Consider the following 21968-nt stretch of genomic DNA (forward strand, 5'->3'; position numbering starts at 1 on the left):
TGGAGTGCTGCTTGTGCTCTGGTGGTTAATTCCTCCCTGTGTTGGCCTGTCACTGAGGCTGTGTTTCTGTGCAGAGACTCTTTGTACCTTCTTGCTCAGACGGATGAGCTTGAGAGGTGGTTTGTCTCAAAGTCTGCGTGAGGTTTGAAGACTCTGGGAAGGTGTAGAGACCAGGAGGGTTGGAAAGGGTGCAATGGCAGGGGAACGGGCCTTGGGATTCAGGAAAGTGTAGGTGGTGATGGCTCTCTGCCATCGCACACCTGTTTCTCTCTGTTAGAAAATGGGATGACTCTGTGATTCTGAAGTTCCTCAAATGGATTTCATCTTAGGAAGGTGTGTACCTTCCTGATGGAGGGAGAATGGAAAAGGAACAGTTTTTCAGGTGCTTATTATGTGCTAGGTCTTGTGCAAAGGCTTGTATATATCATCCCACTAAACTTGACAAATTCTCGAAAAACTGCATTACTGCCACTGTACCGCTACTACTATTCCTATTTTAGTTTATGTTCTACAAATGAAGAGACTGAAAGTCAGAGGGTTGGAGGATGTGTCCAAGGTGGTTCTGCCAATAAGCGCAGAGTCGAGTCGGGATTCTCTAGACCCCACACTTTTAGGAATATTTTACAGCATTTTTTTTTTTTCATAATTCACATATCAGATTCCCCACCACCAGAAATGTGTGGCCAGACTGGGTGTGATTATCCCCATTTGACAAATGAGGAAACTGTGCCTAAGAAAGGTTAAGTGACTTGGCTAGAGCCACAGAGCTAATTAGCAGTAGAACCAGACTTAGATCTTGATCTCTTGATGTTTAGTCCAGACTTCTCCCGACTATTCTAAGCTGCCTGCTCTTTCTTGTCACTGCTATACTCAATCTTATTCCTGAGTCTTGATTTTTGAAGGGTGGAAAACTTGCCTGTTTTAATCTCCAAACTTAAAGTGTAACTTAAAGAGCCCCAGGGAAAACAAATCAACTGCAGTGCTTTCCGTCAAGGCTGCAAAATCCACCCCTGAATTAATAGGATAGTTATTGTATATAAAATGTTAACCTGATTAAAAACATATTTATTGAGGATTAGCAAGTCTGTAATAGCTATAAATCTCCTTCATGGTCATTAAAATCTTAAAATATGTTTCCAATAACAATGCAATTATTTATATAATAATTGCCTGAGTAAAAGAGAATTAAATGCATATTTGGTGAGTATAGATTTCAATCTGTAACACACAGAGAGCCTGGGATTGTGGGGTGGGACAGTAAGAACAATGACGATCTCCTTCAAAGAAGAAAGAGTGAGTAGGAGCATAAGGCAAGGCGCCCCCCCCCAACCCTCCCACCCACTGTGTCCTGGACCTGCCTGGGTCTCACTGACATTTCACATGGTGTCTGTGCCAAGTGTTTTCATCGTGTTTCCAGATGTACCTAAAGTATTTCCTGGGTGAGAGTCAAAGTGGAAGAAGCAAGGCCAGCAAAATGGGAGAATATATTTGTAAATCGTGTATCTGATAGGGACCTAGTATCCAGAATGAAAAAAAAAAAGCAAATTTACAACTCAACAATAAGAAGAAAATTAGCCCAATAAAAATGGGCAAAGTATTTGAATAGATATTTCTCTAAAGAAGATGTATGAATGGTTAATAAGCACAGGAAAAGATGCTCAACATTATTAGTTATTAGGAAAATAGAAATCAAAACCACAATGACAGATCACTTAAAAACCACTGGCTAGTCAGAATGAAAATAGTGGGCAATCACAAGTGTTTGTGAAGATGTGGAGAACTTCGAACTTTCATATATTTTTGGTGGGAATGTAAACTGGTACAATGACTTTGGAAAACAGATTGCCATTTCCTCAAAAAGTGAAATACAGAGTTACCATATAATCCAGCAATTCTACTCCTATGTATATAGCCAAGAGAATTGAGAACATGTGTTCACACAAAAATGTGTACACAAGTGTTCATACTAGCACTATTCATAATAACAAAAAATGGGAACAACCCAAATGTTCAAAGATTGACGAATAGATAAACAGAATTTGATATGTCTGTATAATGAAATATTATTCAGCCCTAAAAAGGAATGAACAAAAAATCATATATTATATGATTCCATTTAATGAGATTTCTGGAATAGGCAAATCCATAGAGAAAGAAAGCTATTTAGTGGTTGTCAGGGGGTATGGCAAGGAGAGATTGGGAAATGACTGCTAATGGGTATGGGGTGTCTTTCTGGGGTGATGAAAATATTCTGGAATTAGATAATGGTTATGGTTGTACCATTTGTGAATATACAAATGACCACTGAATTGTAACTTTAAGGAGATGAATATTATGGTGTGTAAATTATAGCTCAGTAAACAGAGTATGAAAAAAATTTCAAGACTTGAAATGCAAACAGTCCTAGAAGCTCTAAATCACTGGTAGTTTACGTACTGCGGTAAATAGTAGGTGCTGTCTAGTAGGTGATCAACATATATTTGTTGAATAAATAAATGAAAAATCAAATTATTTCCCGAGGAATCAGGTTTTGATGAAGGAAGAGACAAAAGACCAGAGAAGCTTGAGGGAGCTCTTTACAATACAAAGGAGGCAAGGGTGAGGGGAAGGGAGCTGGGAGATAAGGGGTAAGCCTGGAAAACAATAACTAAGACATTTCCTTTTTTCACATTTTTGTCTAGACTGTCTCCAGATGCTCATATTGTCTCCCTACTCTGGCCTGGTTTGGTTTTGCTCCCCAGGGTATCCCTAGTGCCTGGTCCCTACTGGGTTCTCAATGGAGACTTGTTTAATAAATGAATGATTAAAACTTCAAGAGCTTGTTTGAGACTCCTTGGTAATTTTGGGCGAAGGAAAGTTGAGAATCTTAGGTAAGAAAGCCAGATTTACCTTTTGAAATAGGATCCTCCTATTGGACAGAAAAGCTAAGCCCTGGCCCCTTAGCCCTCTGCATAGCTCTGCACAAGGTTAGGAATCTCTCTTGCCTCATCTCCTACAGTGTGGCCTGGAGCTAAGCCAGACCTTAAGAGGGAAATAGCAGACCTTGCAGTTATTGGTGGACTTGTCCTGACCTAATGGTGGGGAAGACCCATGGGTTCAGTTCTGTCTCTAAGCCGTGCAGTTGAGAGGGTTGGCCAGGGATTGCTGTGGTGGATTTTACGGGAATGTTCATAGTAAGGATTGTACGCGGTCAACAATACACACATGTAGATGCATGTCTTTGTATCTGTATTATTAAAGACAGTATCAAATGTACAAAACACACATTTATGTGAATAAGAGAAGTATGTATTCGCTCAACAAATAATTCCTTGCATACCTTCAAGAATACCTTTAATAAACAAATTTATTGCAATAATGTCAGAACAGGACCAGTTTTTTGTCTTGCTCTGTCACTAAGTGTGGGTCTTTGGACATGTGGCCTTACCAGTCTGTCTCCCAGGTCCTCACCTGCAGAAATCCAAGTTTCATTTCTAGCTTTTGAGTCTGCTTTTTTGCATTTACATGACAGAGGTGATAAGGGGCAAGGAACATTAAAACTAAAGCTTTTTTAAAAAATAATTATTATGAAATAAAATCAACATGAAATGAAGATGAAATTCTCTTACAAAGTTAGGAAGCAATAATGGTAATAATAGATTCTACTCTCCGGCAAACTAAGGCATATTTGGGATTAAAAAAGAGGGACCCAAGAAAGCCTTTGACTCGCTTTCAAGCACTGTGAGCAGGGTAGGTCTATGTAACCATCATCTTTCAAGTTCTTAAAATACTGTGATAGTAGCTCACATAGTTTTAGTACTTCCTGAATGCCAGTCATTATGCTAAATAGTGTATTGTTATTATGTCATTTAAGCTTCACGACTGTCTTATGAAGTAGGTATAATTATTCTTTTCTTTTTACAGATGAAGAAACTGAGGCCCAGAAAAGTTAAGTATCTTGCTCAAAGTCAACAGTTAGCAAATGACAGAGAGATTTCAAACCCAGGCAGTGTACCTCCAGGCCCAGCACTCTTTTAACTACTAGACAATACTGCCTCTTATTTTTTGATTCTAAGATATGAAATCATGAATTGGGCATATTGTAAGCATCATTTCCCAAACTATAATGTAAGATATAGGATAAGAGAAGGGTTAGTGATTTATCATCAACAGAGAAAGGACCAATTCTTAAACCATATCATAATTTTGCAAGAGGATTCCTTTTGGTGAGTAAGATGCATTAGTCAGAGTTGGTGCAGCCGTTGGGACAGGTCATGGGATCTAGATTCCATCCTGTATGTCCTTCTTAGGCAAGCTGCAGTGCCAGTCTTCAGAGCCTTGGTTTTCTATGGTGGTCTGCTCCTTGGTTTGCATTTGGTTTCTGGGCATAGAAGGAAGGAATCCTTTCAGAGGTGGAACTGAAGGAAGTTTCAGGGAGTCTACCGATCACTGATTCAGAAGTGAAAATAACCAGCAAGTGCCCAGCGACATGGGATAGCAGGCCAGAAGGGAGTTTGGGTTGATCCCAGCTCTCCATGGTTAGATTCTTAGGATTTGGTTTATGAGCAGTAAATTCCTCCATGAGGTTTGTCTTTTCATTTTATTGGAGAGAGTTCTCTCATAAAGTTCCCCTCCAGACCATCAAAACTCACTCAAACTCTTGGGAACTACACATTCCATCTGCATGCCTTGTGATTTCCTCCCTCATAATGTATCTTCTTCCCTTCTGTTTGGAGATCCATCTCAATCTTTTTTCCTCTCCCTCTATCCCATCTCAATGAGTGATCCCAAGAAACTTTGTTTTCCTAGAGCTGCCATTTTGAAAATGTTGTTTCCTACTCTAGGAACTGCTTTATGAGTAAGACAGGACACCTCTCCATTTATCTATAGGATGGGGGAAAACGTAGGAGTTAGTATGGTGCTTAGATCTCATTTAGTTAGGCCTACCTCCCAATGTGAAAATGGTCTATATATGTCAAGTGGTCATCTAGTGGCTTATAAATACCCTCAGAGACAAGGAACAACCGGTTCAATTTTCAGGCAGTTCTGGTTTTTTTTTTGTTGTTGTTGTTATAGGGCATAAATGTGGTATCTACCCATACGTTCCATTTCTTCTCTCATTCATGAGACAAGACTTTAAGATCACTTTCATGGCTTTTGCTCCATTAGCCATCCCAAGACATCATCTACTTTCTTTATTAAGGCTACATGTCTTGTTTTTCATGATTCCTATGTATTTTTTCTTCTTTCTTCTTCTACTTTTTTTTTTTTTTTTTATAAGTAGCCTCCACACCCAGCATGGAGTCTGATGCAGGGCTCAAATTCATGACCTTGAGATCAAGACCTGAGCTGAGATCAAGAGCCAGTTGCTTAACCAACTGAGCCATGATCATCAACAAGTCTTGGGGCCCCTGGATGGCACAACTGGTTAAGCGTCTGACTCTTGGTTTCAGCTCAGCTCATGACCTCAGGTTCTTGGTCTCAGGGTCTTGAGGTCAAACCCCGTGTGAGACTCTGAGCTCAGTGAAGAGTCTGCTAAAGTTTGTCTCTCCCTCTGCCCCTCCCTGTGATCTCTTTCTCTCTCAAATAAATAAACACGCCTTTAAAAAAAAACCCAACTCGGGGCGCCTGGGTGGCACAGCGGTTAAGCGCCTGCCTTCGGCTCAGGGCGTGATCCCGGCGTTATGGGATCGAGCCCCACATCAGGCTCCTCTGCTATGAGCCTGCTTCTTCCTCTCCCACTCCCCCTGCTTGTGTTCCCTCTCTCGCTGGCTGTCTCTATCTCTGTCAAATAAATAAATAAAATCTTAAAAAAAAAAACCCCAACTCTCTCAGAAGGTGAGTCAAAGTGAATCAAGGCATATTCCAGGTGTGGACCAGCAATGAATGCTATGGAGGAGACAGTGGCAAAGATGGTGTACCCTCTATGTTCTGTGTTCCATATCCTAAGAATCTGTTATTCATTTTTTTTCTTTTGTAATCTCACTTCTATGTTAACCTTTCAGAAAATTAAATCCTTAAGTTTTTCTTACTAGTGCTGCTATTCAGGCATATTGGATCCTCTATGATCTAATAATAAGATAGTAAATGGACCAAGCAGAACGGTCTTCTTTAGTAGCGAGAGACAACGTTCTCTGAGTAGGGCTCTGTGCGGTCATGAGGTTGACTAAAGTACATGGTGAATGAACCTGAGTAGACTCTTGAACAAGGCAAAGGCACTGAGGTAACAGAAAAAGGCCACTGTTTCATTAGATATTTGGCAGGATGAGACTTGGGTACTTGAATTGGGTATGAAAATCAGGGGTAGAATTTGCTGAAGAAGCCAGAGAAAGAATATCTGTGGTCAGGTATGAGAAATCCAGTGGGTGCATTTCCACTTATTGATGTGATGGGAAGAAAGTTAGACATGATATCTCCTCTCTGAGCTGATGTCGTATAGCCCATGAGCATTTAGTGTACAATTTATAGACCTTGATAAATTCTCTTCCCTGAACTGAAAGTATTTGTGTTGTAATCAGAAAAAATGTTTCATGTGTTCTGAGCAAGACCCCAGCTCACCACTGAGAAACTATAGGGAGAAGAACCACAGGATGTGTTTCTAAGGCCCCATGCTTCTGCTGCTGCTGCTCCTTCTTCTTTTTTAAGATTGTATTTATTTATTTATTTGTTAGAGAGAGGGGGGGAGAGAGAGCACAAGCAGGGGGAGCGGCAGGCAGAGGGAAAAGCAGGCTCCCTGCTGAGCAAGGAGCCTGATGCAGGACTCGATCCCAGGACCCTGGGATCATGACCTGAGCAGAAGGCAGATGTTTACCAACTGAGCCACCCAGGCGTCCCTCTAAGGCCCCCATCTTAAAGTTTCCTAAAGGTGGGGAGACCCTGATTTCTTCCCATAATCCTCCAGGCATCCCGTGGTCATAGATTTAGGAGGTATTTTGGTTACAAACTCAAAACAGGAATGGGCACTACCTCTTAATCCCGGGGCGGGGAGGAGGGTCTCCAACACAAGTGGGGGTAGAACAGAGCCACTGGGGTCAGAGGAAAAGCATTGGAGAGAGGAGTGAAGGGTGACATCTCCTCGCAGTGGCTCTCTCCCTGCCCCTTACCTCCCCATTGCACCTCCCACTATCGGAGTGGACAGGCTGGGGAGACTATGCCCTGGCTCGGCACTAGGGGAAGAGGGCATAGAAGGGGTGGCCTATCATTTTCTGCAGATCTCAGCCTTAAGTAAGAGTGGCAAAAGGACTTGGGGAACTTCCTATATGGGTTAGTCCAGCTTTCGAGGCTGAACTCTTGGGCAGCATTAAGGGATCTGTTTGTCCTGAGGGCATCCCGGTCTAACTGGCCCTTTAGGAACTAAGCAGGGATGGTGCTTGGAAAGAGTCCCAGAGATCTCACTATCTCTCATCTTTCTTGATAACGCCTAGCCCTAGAACCATCTTTTGGGTCATCCAGGGACATGAATTCCTAGCACAGTGGCTGGTACCTACTAGGCACTAACTCCACATGAACAATATCATAATTAAAAATTGATCGGGGGGGGCGCCTGGGTAGCGCAGTCGTTAAGCGTCTGCCTTCGGCTCAGGGCGTGATCCCGGCGTTCTGGGATCGAGTCCCACATCGGGCTCCTCTGGGAGCCTGCTTCTTCCTCTCCCACTCCCCTGCTGTGTTCCCTCTCTCGCTGGCTGTTTCTCTGTCACATAAATAAATAAAATCTTTAAAAAAAAAAAATCGATCGGATCAGTTTTCTCAAATTGGGTTAACCATTCGCAAACATTTCGAATCTGGAGGACCTGAAAGTGTTTTGGGTTGCGTGAATCACCATAGAAGAACTATACAGAAAATGATTTTGTTATTCTTATTCCTGACAGATAACTGAGCACGAAGTGACTTCCTGAACAACCCCACAGAGCGTTAGCAAAGGCCTTGGGAAAAGAACTAGGAGCCCTGCCTCGTTCCTTGCTATGTTAGGCAGCAAACCCTACTTTCCTTCGCCAGGAACAGCAACCCGATAAGGCTCCCTCTGCCAGATACTAGCTTCCCTGCCGAGTCAGGCAGGATTGGAAAGGCAGATGTTTGCCAAGCGGAGCTTGCTTTGAGTCATATCCTGGTAAATGTGTGTCAGAAGCAGGTGAAAGATGTTAAATTTCACACAGACGGTGCACCAGATGAAAGGTGAGGAGCATAGCAGCGCCCGGCTTTACCTTCATGCCCAAACCACCTTCTGTTCTGCAGAGAGAAACACACCACAAAGTTGCAGAACAGAGTGCAGTGTTATTCCCTGGGGCCAAGAGTTAGGATGCAGGAGGGCAGCCAAAGTGCTGACACTGGGGTCTAGCTTCCACCAGACAGGAGACATTGAGGCTTTAAAGAGGCAATAGTGGCACAACATCATGAATGTACTTAATACCATTGAACTTCACACTTAAAAATGGTTCGGATGGTAAATTTTATGTGTATTTTACAACAGTTAAGAGAACAAACTGACAACCCGAACAGCAAAGTACTAAGCAACAGCAGCAGCAAGAACAAAGCTAGTAACTCTTTCGTGCAAGCAGTGTAACGGGACGAAAGAGCTTCCTCTCGAGCGGAGCTGGAGGATCAAGTGGGACGTTGTGTGTGTGAGTCCGCTGTAAGGCTACACCAGTGCACGCTTCATCCTGGTGTATCTGTGCTTCTGACCACTTGTCCTGCCCGGTGTTGCTCCTGGGACCCAAGGAGTCCTCTCCTCACCAAATACAATCTAGTCCAAGGCTGAAGGTTTCCACCAGGGGTCCTGCCTAGGGCCCGACTGTCAGCACATGCTAACTCTCTCTGACCACGCATGGCTCCCTGCACCCCGAGAGCTTGGCAAGTGTCTGTGCCTTCCTGTTCCTCAGCTGAGACAGGCTGGTACTGTCAAAGGAACGTTACTAAAAACTAAAAGAAATAAATGCGGAAACAACGACAAGTTGCATGAGTAAAAAAGTAGTTTTACTTTACTGAACACATACTGTATGTTAGTCACAAAGCTAAGTGTTTGATGTGTCATTTTTAACCCTTGCAGTACTCTGGAAGGGAATGATTACTGTGCTTTTCTAACATCAAGGGAACTGCTCGGAGACCCGAGGCACACTGCAAGGCTAAATCAAGACTCAAACCTAGTTTGACTGGCTCTAAAATCATACCTGACTTTTCCTTCCATACTGCTCTTGAATTTCCCATCCAAAGGACTTCACCGAAAGAGCAAAGAGCTTTAACAGGCGCCCGCATGCCCCATGATAACCATGGTCTACGTCTGGTTGCAGGCACATTTTTCGGTCTTTGCCTGCCTCCCTCAACTCCTGCCTCTTTCTCAGTAAGCTCATGAGGATAGGGCTTGGCTTGCTTGTTCAGCACTGTACCGGTATGACCAAGAACAGAGCTGGGTATTTGGAACATAGAGTAGGTACTCATAGATATTTATCGGATGGAAGAATGAATGATCTCTTAGTGACATCACATTGTCCTCAGCACTCAAAGGCTGATCTGTCAGTCCATTTTATCCTGCTATCCAAGGACAGATATCAACTTTCATCTGTAAGTCACTCTTCAGACCCCAGAGTCCTTCTTCTTTTATTTTTTTTAATCTTTTTTATTTTTATTTTTTTAAAGATTTTATTTATTTATGTGACAAAGGGAGACAGCCAGCGAGAGAGGGAACACAAGCAGGGGGAGTGGGAGAGGAAGAAGCAGGCTCCTAGCAGAGGAGCCTGATGTGGGGCTCGATCCCACAATGCCGGGACCACGCCCTGAGCCAAAGGCAGATGCCCAACCGCTGTGCCACCCAGGCGCCCCCAGAGTCCTTCTTCTTAATACTGGTTTCTAGGTAACCTTTTTAGCTCTCCATAGACTTACTGAGTTCCATCAAACGAACAAATCCTTTCATAGCCTGTGTTATCTTCTTTACCCCCAGAATACTACAGACTGTATTATTGACCCCAGTGAATGATGATGGTGACTATGAACCTGGTGGTGATGGATAACTAACATTTATGGACCAATTAATATGTTCTAGGCATCATGCTAAGAACTTTACATGCATCGTCCCATTGAATCCTCACAATATCCTTTGACATTGGTCCTCTAATTGTCCCCATTTCACAGAGGAGAGAAACAGACTGAATGGCTCAGTGAAATGGCCAAAGTCATGAATAATTCTTTCTGCCTTCCAACTTTAAACTACTCTTGGGAAGTAGTAAAAAGACCCCAAGAGTGATACAGAACAGAAATTTACAATCTATAGAAACAAAGACTTCACAGGCAACATGACATCATTAAAATCATCTCTCTCAATAACCACTCTCAATGTGAATGGCCTAAATGCTCCGATAAACACCACAGGGTTGTAGATTGGATAAAAAGACACAATCCATCCATATGCTGTCTACAAGAGACTCATTTTGAACCTAAAGATACATCCAGACTGAAAGGGAAGGGATGGAGAAGCATTTTTCATGCCAATGGACCTCAAACTTTAAACTACTTTGTATTTTGCAACCCTAAATTGTTCTCCTTCTTATTTCACAAAATACATTGTCTTGGAAAAAAACAAACAAACCAAACTCCACCCATACAGCAGACTTATGCTATCACAATAACCTACATTTACACCATCAGAATTAGCACCCACTCTGTAACAGAAAGGATACCCTTTAACAGGCAGATTTGGAATATTCTACTTGGTTGATGAAATTTGCCTCCCCTGACTCTCTAGGGTCCTTCACCAGCACTGCATTTCCTAACCCACTTCCTTTCAAAGTACGCAGTCCTTCCAGAAAACCCTCGAATTGTGTAACTTTTGGCTGGACTCCATTCAAAATCAGTATTTTACACTTAATCTGTTTCTAGATGGAGCAATCAGGATCAAGAGGATTTATGAGGAGTGCTTTCCTGGAGCCTGACCTTTCTCTCATGTTTAATCATTTATTTGTAGTCTAGTGTCTTCAATGAATTTCAGCCCTATCCTGGGGCTTCCAGATGTGTCATACTATCAGATAGCCCCTCACTGCTGGAGTTGATGGTCTTGGCAATGAAAGGAAGTGGGGGCAAAGGTGAAGTATGGGGTCTGGAAGCTTAGGGGATGACTTCTCAAGAACTTGTTGTAAGCTGCCTCTTCACCCCCAGCCTTGATTTGATTCTGGCTGTCTGTGGTCAGTTTCCTCACGATCTCTAGAGTGCTAACCATATCTTCCTTCGCACCTGGCTGACTTACCTTTTGCAGTGAGTTCAGCATTGGAGATAGAGATGGATCAGGGAAAGAGAGAAGTTTCAGTCCTGTATGAATTCGTTTGGAAAAGTAAGCATGTAGAATTTAAGCAAATCTCCATATTGTCCCTGGAATAGATTGAGGTCTTTGCAAAACCCAAGCAGCACAGCATGCTCCTTTTCTTCAAGGTCAAGCATTCCGTGATTCTAGAGTGAGCGAATATATGTCCCCAGATTTGTTCAGGAATCCTTTCTCCATCCGCACGTCAGCTAGAACCTGGGTATTTCTCAAGCCTCACATTCAGACAGGTGGGGCTGCTGCTTTCCTTCTCTCCTGGTGTCACTTTAAGGTTACTGCTCAAAGGGACTGATTCTTTTCTCAAGAGACTATTTTCTCTGAAAGTTCACAATGTTCACCTTTCTGTTTGCTTCAAGGAGAACTCTGAATTCCAATCGAAATCCTGCAACTTGGAAGAGAGCTTTCCAATCTTCTGGAAATTTTGTGAGGTCATTTCACATGTTGGGAATTGGATACCAGAATTTTTAGATCCCTGGCTGGCCAAGGTGTACACGCAGTAAGTAACCTGGTCTTCAGGATCCGTGAGAGAGACCTATCCCATAGTCCTTGGGAACTCTTCCCCTTTTAAACGCTTGTGTTTATTTTTTAATAAAATATTTCACACAAACAAAGATAAAATATAATGTATGTAAGGTATACAAGATAATCAAGTAAATACTCCTGGGTCTGTTTGCCCAACTTAGAAGAATGTTGCCGAAATGATGAAGCACCCACGTACCCTCCCTGTTGGTTAGTTCCTCCCTGCAAGGAATTTTATGTTTTGTTTTGTTTTTTAAAGATTTTATTTATTTATTTGACAGAGATAGAGACAGCCAGTGAGAGAGGGAACACAAGCAGGGGGAGTGGGAGAGGAAGAAGCAGGCTCATAGCGGAAGAGCCTGATGTGGGGCTCGATCCTGGAATGCCGGGATCACGCCCTGAGCCGAAGGCAGACGCTTAACCGCTGTGCCACCCAGGCGCCCCAGGACTTTTATGTTTTTTGTTCTCTTGTTTTTCATTACTATTTGAAAGCGTATTTATGAATATATTTTACAATTTTGTGGGAATGAACTTTATTTGAATAGTATCACACGGGGTACTTGGGCTTTACGTTTTTCAAATTCACCTGAATTGATGCATTTATCCATAGTTAATTTATATTTGCTGCTGAACGGTATTTCACTATATGACTGTGTCACAGTTTATTACTGTCCCCTTGCCAGTGCATATTGGTTGTCTCCCATTATGCTATTAAAAGTAATGCTGGTATAAATATCGTTGGCCATGTTTCTTGGCCACATGGACCAAGATTTTCTCCTGGGTCACAGTATTTCCTTTGACCACTTTCTCTACATTCTCATTTTCTCTGGTAGGCTTCTCTTCTTCAGTGACCTCGTTTCTGGTAGTTATCCTCAGAGACTATGCAGCGGACACTGGTGGTGGAAATGTAAACAAGGCACAGTGCCTTTCCTTGGCCCACCCCCAGGTTAGCGGGGTCATTAATCGCAGCATTCATTCTGATCACCCAGCTGAAACCCTGACATTGAATTCTCAGAGGTCAGTTGGCCTGTGGTACCGTCTCGCACTCTCTCTACTGGTCACAACACCTCTTTCCTGCCTCAAAATCACTATTTTTACCTCAATCACTATTCCCCCCCCAATCTTCCCCTCCCTTCTCGTCCCCCTCTTTACCTATTGTTCCCTTCCCCCACCCCAAATTTTTACCTGTCCTCTTGATTCTATCCAATGACCAAATCCCCTGACCACTCTTTCGCATACTTTTATTTTCAGTCCATGGTTTTTTTGGTAAGCCCACCTAACATGGTGGGGATTCCTTATATCCCTCAAATCTTTGATTTTTTTTGTCTTAAGCAACACTCTCACCTCTGTCCTTTGAAAAATGCTTTTACATCTGCCACCCAACATCTGTCGTTGTTGACTTCTGCCCCAGACTCTATGGAAGATGCCTGCCCAGTGCTCACCAGTTACCTCCCAAGGATCAAGTCTAACGACTTTTCTTTGTACGCTCTGGAATTCCTCTCTGGAATTCCTCCCTTGTTTTACACAGCATGCTATTGCCCCATCATCCCTCCCAACACTCTCCTTGTTCATCTTCTTCTTCCTCCATGTACATTCCCTAAGTTCTACTTCAGAGGTATCATCCATTTCTTTCATTTCAGCCTGGGAAGTGGGGCTTCTCTGGGGACATTGTTGGGACCTCAGCAAAGGATGGGGCAAAAGCTTTGCACACTCAAGCTTCTTCTGGACCTGTAGGGACATTCAAGGGGAGATATGGTAGTGGGGTGGGGCAGCCTGTATTTTCAGATGGTTAAGATACTTAGAGTTAGGTGGCTGCTAATTTTGTGGTTTGGGGTGTCTCACCCACTTTTGCCAGTGGTTGGAATTTCTGGAGGTCAGGGAGTAGGTCCTTCGGGGGGAACCAAGACCCCACTGTAGAATTAGGCTCTGAGTATATACATCCTAGTCTTAATTAAGATTAGCATAGAGGCTAGGCAGGATGACTCAGGCAGTTTCTGGACTCAGCAGCATGGCTTATACCGGAATCTTCAGTGCTATCAACTTCACATGGGTGGTCCTAGCCCTGGTCTGCCTCCCTGTTTCTGTCCTTTTTCTTTTACTCTTTCCCTCCATCTCTCTTTGTCAAGCGTGCAGAAAAGTTGCAAGAACATTAAAAAGAACCTTTTTTTCCCTTGAGTATATGAGAGTAAGTTGACACGATGCATAATCAGCTCTGAATATTTTAATGTGTATTTTCTACAAATAAAATAGGATACTCTTATTCATAATCAAAATATAATCATCAGAACCAGGATATCAACATTGTTAACCTCTAACTCTCAGACCCCATTTCAGTTTTACTTATTGTCCCAATAAATTCTTTTATAACAACAGGATCTAATCCAGAATCAGTCATATTTCTTAATCTCCTTCACCCTAGAGCTGTTCCTCAGTCTTTCCTTGACTGGCTTCATGATCTTGACAACAAATCCAATTATTTTGTAGAATGCCCCTCCCTTTTGGTTTACTAATGTTTCCTCGTGATTAGACTTAAATTACACATCTTTGCTGGAATATTTCAGAAGTGACGCTGCATTCCTTTTACTGCAGTGTTGAAAGGTATATGATTAGAATCTGTCCCGTTACTGTTGATGTTAATTTTGATCGCTCAAGTAATTTTTTATCTCTCAGACTTCTCTCTTCTTGGTAATTGGTGAACATTTTGGGGAGGTTGCTTTGAGACTCTGTGAATATCCTGTTAATCATTAAACTTTCAATGTATTCATTAATTGATGTCAGTATGAATTTATGGCTTCCTATTTTATTTGATAGATTTTAATCTATTATTATTTATTATCATTATTCATTTTGGTACTAAATTGGCAACTTGGCTTTTGTGTTTTTTTGACATCACCATCATTTTTTGAAAGCTGCCTTTATTTTCTGACACAGAAAGCTATTTCAGGCTCATCTTTTACTTTTTCTGTTGAGCCTTAGAGATAAGCCATTCTTTTAAGGAACTCTGAATCCTTTTAATGCAAAATGGTATTTGGAAACCACAAAATTTGTGTGCTAGATGAGTTTACTGCTACGGGGGTGTTACTGATTTCCGATCCCTTTCGGAGTAAGAGCTATGAGGAAATGGCGCTGAAAAGAGAATAGGTATAGGAAGAGGGATTTTTCTTTTACAATCTAGTTCCTTCCTTCCCAACTATTTATTTGCTATTGCCTCTGATGCATCTTATAGGCATTTTAAAATCTACATATCTGAAACTGCTCATAGTTCCTTTACAGTAAAAACCCTTTTCTCTTCACTCTCCAATACAGCTGATGGCAATATAAACAGTTTGTTCTTTCTGGAAGATGACTTGACAATATGATCCAAAAGCCTAAGAAAAATCCTACATTTCCTTTGACCTCAAATTATACTTGTAGGAATTTATACTAGAGAAATAATTAAATTTGTAAGCGATATTCAGCATTAAGGATGCTAATTATAGCTAAAATTGGAATCATGCAGAATTCTTAGCATCAGGGAGCAGCTAGAGTACATTGTAACGAACAATAAGGTAGAATTCTTTGTAATCAGCACAACAGTGCTGAACTACAGTTACTGATGTGGAAAGATGTTCACTATATGTTACTAAGGGGAAAGGAAGTTATAAAGTGGAATGATCCAATTTATGATGGAAATATTAGAACTATATATGTGTAGGGAAGGAAAAAATTTTAGAAGGTATATCAAAAGGGAATGTTTAACAGTGAGATTATGGACTTTTCAATTCTTTTCCCTTTACTGTGTTTTCAGGTTTTTCTTCACCAAATACTTTTATTTATACAATTATGAAAGGCAATGAAAAGAATGCACACGTCCTTGATCTGATTTTGGCATTTCTGTTAAGGCAACAGCCATCCCTGAAGTCTTTGAAACCTTTGAATTTTCATTGATGGCTCCATCTCACCAGTTACAGAGTCCTGTTGATTCTCCTTTCACAATATCCTTGGGATGTCCCTTTCCTTCTGTTTGTCTGTCACTAGTGTAGCTCAGACCTTGGCTCCTACACCTGGGCTATTGGATTGACTGCATTGACAGAGCTCTTTATCCCCCCAGACGCAGACATCTGGATGAGTTGCTATGGGACAGTTCTCTGGTCACATCACTCCCTGCACAGAAATCTTCAGTGGTACTCCTCTGTGTCTTTAATAAAAGCTGGATGCCTTAGCTCAGCCTTCCATAACCTGGTCCCAACCAGTGTTGCCTTGCAGTAATTTCATACTTGAACTCTGTGCTCCAGCAAACATGATCTAGCTTCAGTTCTTTAAATATATATTGTGTTTTCCTGAGTCTGTGATTTGCTCAACTACTGGCCATTCTGGAATTACCTTTTCCGTCTACCCTGACTCCTTCTCTCCCTTCAGTACCCCACTCAAATGGGATGTCTCCTATGGTGTCTTTCTCTGTAGGCTTCATTGGATGTAATTCTCCATCTATGAACAGTATAAACATTTTATGTCACTCCCATTTTATATACCACAGTCAGCACTCTCTTCTTTTCTCAGCCAGGCAAACTTTCTTCCCCTGGGGTATAGTCAATCCACTCCAGAATCTAAGCCTTCTTTCTTGGAATTCCTATGTTTGGCTCAAGCTTTTGTCCACTTTTTTTTTCACTACTCTATGCTGGAGAAAACGGGAATTGAGATCCTAAGACTTGGACTTGGTCTTCTTAAAGTTCTTCCTTGAGATTGTTTCTCTATCCACCAAAAGGTAGTTTCTGCCCTTTTAAATGCTACCAAAAGGGACCTGGCAAAAGTCATTGTGATCTCCATTGGCTAAACCAATAAGCTTATGTATGTGAAGGATGGCAACATTAGGGAACTGACTCTGCAGTTGGACAGACTAGGGTTTGAGTCCCAACTTCTCCTTTTACTGTCTATTTTGTACGGGTTACATAAGTTCTTCAAGGACCAGTTTCCTCACCTATTAAGTGGAAAGAAAGAATAGTACCTTCTTACTAGAATTGTTGTAAAACTTAAATGAGATGATGGTTATAGAGTGTTTACATAGTGTTGGACATCTCAAAGTGCTCTGTAAATATTAGCTATTGTTGTTATTAGATCAAAAAGTCTAAGATCATTGCACTGGCTTCTGCCTATCCTTCGCCCTCACTTCCTATCACAGTCTTTTCCTCCTGTTCATCCCATGCACTTTATGCTTCAATTATAGTAGAATGTATATAGCTTTCCAAATACACTCATTCTATCCCATGTCCGAATTTTTGTGCTTGCTCTTTCTTCCACCAAGAATATCCTCTACCCGTTCCTTATTTACCTGATTAAACACATCCATCTTTTGGAACTTAATTCATATGTCACCTCCTAGTGAAAGCCTATCCTCCTCTTCCCCGACAGAGCAATTTACTTTCCTCTTCGTGCAATCTTTCTACCTTGCACGTAGCTCCATTGTTGTGCTTACCCACACCGCACTATATTTTACCCCCCAAATAGAAACTCCTTGATTCTGCTTCTATTTCTCTATCCAGTTCCTACCACAGTGTGTGGCACATGTTAGATACTCAACAATATTTGCTGAATGAAAAAACGGAAGGAGGCAAAGCTCAGAAACAGCAGAGCCAGGACGAAAAAGCAGGACTTTTTACTCCTAATCCCATGTTCTTTCACTGACATCCCCCCAAAGTCAAAAGCACATCGAGTCAGTTTTGCAGGTTGTCATATGATGTCTCATGGCCTTGGACTGACCCTGACAGTGAGATTTACTGCTCAGTATTATAAAAGCTTTAGACTTCAGCTCATCTCGAAGGAATTGTACAAAGATGGGACTAAAGGACGTTAGAAAACAGCAGGGATGTGGTAGGTTTTGAGGCTGAAGACAGGCACCTTCAAAGACCCCGTCAAAAACAAAACAAAAACTCTTTTTAAAAGCTCAGTAAAAAGAGAAAGACACTTAAAAAATTTGATATTAACGTGATCTCCAGGCTGTGTTTATTGAAACAATCTTAGGTCCATAATCAAAACAATGTTTTATCATTTCCCCTCCAGGCTGGTCACAAGCTACAAACTGGATCATTTGACACATCTTTCGTGCACTTGAAACTCAAATTGAAACTCTGCCATTTTAACTGTACAAAGAAAAATAACTTTTCAAAGCCCCACATATATATTTTTCTGATTCATCCTTTTGATATTTTACTTGGACCAAACCCCAAATTCACTTGGTTTTCTCCAAGCACATATTTGGGCTACTTCCATCATTGTTCTTGGAGATGATTTTTCCTTTTGACATACTGTACGTTCAGCATACAACCTGGTCAACACCATCACCGAACACAGCGTGGACTCCCTTGTGGGCTCTCGGGAGCATCTCTAAAGTATTATGTCTCCACTTAAGTCGATCACCTGCTTAGTTTTGCAATGTTCAGGAAAACGTGTGTGTGTGTGTGCGCACGTGTGTGTGTATGTGTGTATGTATGTGTGTGTGTGTTTATGTCAGCATGAGTAAATTTTGTGTCTGCTGGGGAAATGCTAGGTAAGCATGTTTTTCAGAGGGTTTAGAGAATTTCTGTGGCTGGTTTGCTGATATGAATAAATGTCAGAACATGTTTTGGGAAGATCTGTGTATATGTTTTCATTTATCTGAGAAGTCTCCTAAGTAGAGGAGACTTAACATGGGGAGACATTGTGTCCTCTGGGTCATGTAGGCAGGGGATATCTATTAGGAGAAAATGGAAAGTTTATCAAAATGGGGCAAAATCTCACTTTATTGTCTGAAAGGAAGAAGACGACAATGAGCTCCACTCCTGGGGGGTAAGATCATGGCAGCTTTTAGGAACTGGGGCAGAGTGAGGGGGGGAGGTGAGCAGAGAGAATAGAACTAGCTTTACTTTTGTGCATGGTCGAGATGCCGATCTCTTTGTCTTCCCAGGTCATCCAATGAGTCCATTGCCACCATCAAATAGAACTTAGTTCTTTTGCATAGCTCATTTCCAGCCTAGGCTCTGCTCTATCAGGTCCCTCACTCTCCCTTGTAACTGATCTTTGCCCCATCTCCTTTATCCTTGAGCCTCATCTGCTCTCTCCCTACTTTTCCGATCTTCTCTCTCTTAGTTATAGGTCCTGGCTATCGTCTCCTTACAAAGTCTGGGCCACCTTAGTTCGCCCCACCCAACTTTATTTTTGCCCTTATCTTCCTATTGTTTCTTGGCTCTGCCTTGACTTTAGTCTTGGCATTCATATTCTTTGCTTTTTTCCTCCCCAAGTTCTGGGTCTATGCTATAAATCGGAACCCAGGAAAATCACTGAGAGTTAAGGAAGACCACAAGAGAAGACTGAAGAAAAATAAACGCCATGATAGGCAGGAGCAATTGGAATTCTTGGAAGAATTCAAATTCCTTGAACTTGGGCTGTTCTTAATATGCAATGAGAGAATCAGAGCCAATCAGCCATTGGTGCTGCCTCTGGCTTATTGTAGTTTATTTGTAATAAATGTTACAGCTGGACACAATGACAAGATGAATTTTAGGGTCTTCCCAATGCTGAGATTCTGTGGTTGGTAGAGCATTACAGATATAATATTTTAAAATCATGAATTGTCCACAATCAAGGGTGCTATAATTGTCTATTCTAATTGTGGCTACAAGTCATACTTTTATATCCTAACTAAAAGGAAGATGTTCCAGCCATGTTCTAAGCTCTGTAGGCTTGTTTGACAAACATTGCTTTCCTCTCTTCTTGTCACAGCTGTAGCCAGAGCCAGGGAACTCCAGCACACCCAGAACTTTTAGAGAGGCCAGGGTTGCTGCTTTCCAATTCCTCCCACAGTTTAGGGAGGAGATGAGATATCAGAGCTCTCATTCCAGTGTTGCTGTGGCTTCAAAACACCATCAAGCAAAAGGAGAATGGTTCTGGCTGAGACTCGAGTCCCAGTCTTGGTATTCTCCCAGTCTCGAGGAAGCCCTGTCAGAATCCTCCAGTTTCCCCGCCAGAGCAGGTGGTGTGCACATGGGTGTTAGCAAATCCTTTAAGAAGATCCTCTAGTTCTTGGGGAATATTCTTCCTAGGATTTCCTACCAGAATCCAAGTCACTACCAGGTATGAGACTGTATCTTGACTTGACTGGTATCTGATTAGGTGTGGGGGTGAACTTTATGTGTCAACTCGGTTGGTCAAACACCAAACAGTCTGGATATTGCTGTGAAGGTACTTTTTTTAGATGAGATTAACATTTAAATCACTAGATTTTGAATAATGCAGACTAACTTCCATAATGTGGGTGGGCCTCATGTAATCAGCTGAAGGCCTTAAGAGAAAACAGACTGAGGTCCCCCAAATAAGAAGGAATTCTGCCTCTCAGTGGCTTTCAGACTCAAGACTGGAAACTCTTTCCCAGGTCTCCAGACTGCCGACCTATCTTGCAGATTTTGGACTTGCCACTCTCCACACTCACGTGAGCCAATTCCATAAAATAAATCTCTATCTATCTATCTATCTACCTATCTAGCTACACGCATCTTATTGGTTCTGTTTCTCTGAAGATCCCTGACTGATATACCTGTAAGGACTAATCTGGACAGAGTAGATGTTACCCTTCATTTATTTTTATTTATTTATTTTTAAAGAGATTTTATTTGTTTATTGGACAGAGAGACAGCACAAGCAGGGGGACTGGCAGGCAGAGGGAGAGGGAGAAGCAGGATCCCTGCTGAGCACAGAGCCTGACGTGGGGCTCAATCCCAGGACCCTGAGATCATGACCTGAGCTGAAGGCAGACGCTTAACCAGCTGAGCCATCCAGGTGCCTCTGAAGTTACTCTTTATTTTATTAGTTAATTTATCCCTGCAGGAGACCCTTATAGCAACTCATTGGATGTCCAAGATGAAATCTGACCTTGGATGGATGACCATGTTGGTGACCATGAGATATTCCAACTTTTGGGCGACCAACTATCCTGATTTGCCTGGGACTGAGGGATTTCCTGTGATGCATAATGTTTAGGGCTAAAACTGGGAAACCTAGTTTAACAATTTGGGCTAATTTAACAATGGGAGCTACTGATTTTAACAATTTGGGCTACGGATTTTTTTCTTTGCAAATATCCAACATTTTTGAGAACATTATAGAGAGCATCTCTGGTGGACTTACTGAGAAACTGCTGCACCTGATATCCCCCCTAGATCTTGGTTATTGATGTAATAAGCACCCTACCCCTATTGCAAACATGTCATTTCAAGGCCCTGGTGTTGCCTCCAAGAACGAGTCAGAGCATTACATAAATGTCTCCAAAGCACTTTAATTATGAGTGTGCCTCCTGTCAGCAAGTGCATTTACACTCTGGCCATAGAATAGTCTTGGGATTCATAACACTGGGTACTACAGGCTACAACAGACCCTGCCCAAGTCCAGTTCTTGGGAAAGCCACAGCTGCATATCCATAAGAACAGGGCCTGAAGCCTGCCTTCTCAAATGCTGATGCTTTGTGACTTCCAGTTTTCTGGCAAATTCACCTTCGACAATCTTAAGCCCTCCCAGTGCCCCTGTACTAAGGCTTTCACACCATTGCCCCTTCTTCTGACTGGTTCCTGAGTGGAATGTCTGCTCAAGTCCTTCCACAGAATCTATACAAAATCAAGGCCCTCCTTTTGCCAAAATCCTTCCATGTGGGTCATGGTTTCTTGGCCACCCAACTTGTAAGATTGGATAATGAAGAAAGTTAGGGTGGATTGGGTTAATGCCCCCTTGTCTGGTCACCCCTTTCCCCTCCTTTCTGGGACTGTGTGAGTCATAGGCTTTTGGAGAGACTGAGCTCTGGAGGGCCCCCAAACCTTCAGGCCTCACAGTCCAAACAATTCCATGTGGCATGTGGTTTTGATGTGAGAAGCTATATTTTGGGGATTATTGTGTTGTTATTTGCCAGACACTAAACTTCAGTGCTAGGAAAGCCAAAGCCCCATGGATTCTCACTGAATTATAATTGCGGGCCATGAAACACATTCATTCACACAGGCCCAGATACCTGAGTGCAGAAAGTAAATCTCTCAAAGGCCTATAGCCAGGTGCTGTCTAGGCATTGCCCTCTGTGCAACAGATAATATGTTCTCCATTTTATAGATGAGGAAACGGACTCAGAGAGATTAAATAGTATGTCCAGCGTCACAAAGTAAGTAAGCAATGAAGC

At 42.1% G+C, this 21968-nt stretch overlaps 1 long non-coding RNA gene across 1 annotated transcript in view; it reads left to right on the top strand.

Moving 5' to 3' along the window:
- Positions 1 to 21968, top strand: part of LOC130544563 (uncharacterized) — a 99355-nt gene that overhangs the window by 45912 nt on the left and 31475 nt on the right. The window contains exon 4 of the long non-coding RNA XR_008960943.1: positions 11638 to 11777. This is a non-coding gene — a long non-coding RNA (uncharacterized LOC130544563). The remainder of the gene's footprint in view (positions 1 to 11637; positions 11778 to 21968) is intronic.

This window comes from Ursus arctos, unplaced genomic scaffold, assembly GCF_023065955.2.
Source record: "Ursus arctos isolate Adak ecotype North America unplaced genomic scaffold, UrsArc2.0 scaffold_22, whole genome shotgun sequence".
Taxonomy (NCBI): domain Eukaryota; kingdom Metazoa; phylum Chordata; class Mammalia; order Carnivora; family Ursidae; genus Ursus; species Ursus arctos.